Here is a 2,620-nt window from a genome sequence, read left to right as displayed (position 1 = left end):
GGAGGGCAACAACGATTAGGGCACGACCATTGGATGAGGACAGTAAATTTGATGGACTTAGTCAATTTAGTGCAATTTATGATGGGTCATGTCTATCGGATCCAATTTAACAGACGCATCCAGTCATGTTCAGGCCTTCTCATATCCATACTAAATTTGGGCTAGATATGAGAGCTGCCGGTCAATCCGGAAGTATAGAGCTGTTTTGAAGAGCCAACTGTAGGTGCTCTAATAAATTACTCGTTACCTGCTCCGCATGCTACAGAAAGCAAACCAATGCGCCTATAAAAATGGTACTGCTCTGTGCTACAAATTACTGCTCGAACTCCCGATGTAGCACCAACTTGCGGTCTAGTGGAGGGAGAAAGAAAAGTCAGAAGTATTGTTCCAAGTTGAAGTCGAAATGAGGCTCTGTTCTGGGCAGGGCAGCGCAAACTTGTGCTCCACCCGTGGTGCGTCGTGTGGCCGCTCCAGCTCCGCCTTGGCCCAGTGCGGCACCGGCACCCGGCCATCGAGCACGCTTCTCACCTCACCGCCGTAGTTCCAGTTGCTGCTGTTGCTCGAGCTCTCCCCATAGCCCAGGTTCTCCGACACGTCCAACATGTAGCTGTAGTCGGCGGCGCCGAACCCGGCATCGTCGTCCGCGCCATCCTCGCCCCCGCCGAACTGGTCGTACAATGCTGCCGCACCGTCGTTGGCGCACACCAGGAACGGGTGCAACACCGCCGGCTGCTTCGTAGCGAGGCCGCCGTCGACCACCGCAGAAAGGGCCTTACGGTATTCCATTTCGGCGTTCGGCAATGCCGCGGTGGCCATGGCACCCACGGGCTTGTGCGTGGCCGGGTCGATGCCCTGCTGCCGGAGCTTCTTCTTGATGCAGCTGTTCCAGAAGTTCTTGATCTCGTTGTCCGTACGGCACGGCAGGTGTGACGCGATCTGAGACCACCTGCAAGCACACACGCATCAGTAATTCGGTACGTTTGTCCCAAATCTTTCTGCTAGCTCGATCGATTTTCGCACTGCGAAATTGATATGATCTGAATGCATTGCGCGGACGTACGGTCATGTACTCGTGAATGCATTGCGCAGGTAACTTGTAGCTAGGCGTAGACTTGGTCGCGTCGAGCGAGCGGTCATGTACTCGTGTTCCCCAGTTAAGTTTACAATCTACTGCTACTCCCTCCGTTCGAAATTACTTGCCAATTTGTACTTCCTTTTTGAACCTCACCTGCTGCCGATTCATTCATCCTAGTACGTACTTGGCTGGTGCATGTGCCTGCGATCACGCGGACATTAATTTTTGCAGTGCTCGCGTTCAAGGAGAGTGAGTGGGCTGAAAGATTTGGGATAACATGCTGACGCGTCATGCCTGTGTGCTTGCAGTTGCAGGTGGCCACAGATCGTATCACACCTGCCGGGCTGGACGGACAACGAGATCAAGAGCTTCTGGAGCAGCTGCATCAGAAGAAGCTCCGCCAGCAAGGCATCGACCCGACCACGCACAAGCCTATGGCTGCCGCCGACACGGCCACGGCGGCATTGCCGGACGTGGGAGAGGATGACCGTAAGCCCCCTGCCGCGGAGGTTGACGGCAGCCTCGGTCCGAAGCAGCCGGCGGTTTCGCCCTCTTCCCCGTGTGCGCTGACTACGGCAGCAGGTTCGTCGAGGACCTCGGCGCGGCGAACGCTGCGCCATTGTATGGCCAGTTCGGCGGCGGCATGGAGGGCGTGGACGACGACGCCGGGTTCGGCGCCGGCGACTACAGTGACGTGCTGGACGTGTCGGAGAACCTGGGCTGCGGGGAGACCTCGAGCAACAGCAGCAACTGGAACCACGTCGGCGAGGTGGGCAGCGTGCTGGACGGCGAGGTGCTGCACTGGGCCAAGGCGGGGCAGGCCTTCGCGAACATGGAGCGGCAGCACGACGCGCCGCTGCTCGCTGGAGCATAAGTTCTTGCCGTGCCAAGAACAGAGCCTCCTCGCAAGTTTCGATTTCAACTTGGAACTATACTCCCGATATTTTCTTTCTTCTTCCATTTTTTACCCTGTTAAATTATCTCGATTCCCGCCAAACATGCAACACCTGGCTAGGTGGTTCAGGAACATGGTTGTAATTTTTATTATCTCTGTTACTCTTTATACTGTTACGATTGAAAATAAATAGATTGAAATTTCTCGAAAAAAAACATGATAACTTTGATTGGGATTTTTTTTGCGGGTAGCATTGATTAGGGATTGTACGTACCATATATGTTTGATTTCTCATAAACGACAGAACATTCGTAGAGTTGGCACACGAGAACATTGTTGTGTATACTATAGTAATTAAACACTTGGAAAAATAAACATTTATACTACTTTGCATGACCTCACTATCTAAGGGAGAAATTGCCTATTGTATTGTCATATGCGGAGTGTAAATTATCAGAGGCTCGGCATACAACCTCTATGCCGAGTATCATACAAAAATCACTCGGCGTATACTTGGTCTTCGGTAAAGTGTGTCATTTGCCAAGCGTAAACAAAACACACTCGACATAGATAGCAAGTTTGACAAAGGTGGCAAAAACATTTGGCATCGACAACACGATCGGCTAAGCCCTGGACATGTAACAGCTTCG

The 2,620-nt window shown here is 52.6% G+C and overlaps 2 pseudogenes; one reads left to right on the top strand and one right to left on the bottom strand.

The window, feature by feature from the left end:
• Positions 1 to 373: 373 nt before the first annotated feature.
• On the bottom strand, positions 374 to 1,082 carry LOC125533070 (myb-related protein Hv33 pseudogene; annotated as a pseudogene).
• A 53-nt stretch (positions 1,083 to 1,135) lies between these two features.
• Positions 1,136 to 2,163, top strand: LOC125533069 (myb-related protein Hv33 pseudogene; annotated as a pseudogene).
• The last annotated feature ends 457 nt before the right edge of the window (positions 2,164 to 2,620 follow it).

This window comes from Triticum urartu, chromosome 1A (genome assembly GCF_056163025.1).
Source record: "Triticum urartu cultivar PI428250 chromosome 1A, HENAU_Tu73, whole genome shotgun sequence".
Classification (NCBI taxonomy): domain Eukaryota; kingdom Viridiplantae; phylum Streptophyta; class Magnoliopsida; order Poales; family Poaceae; genus Triticum; species Triticum urartu.
This window is presented reverse-complemented; position numbering and strand designations above follow the sequence as displayed.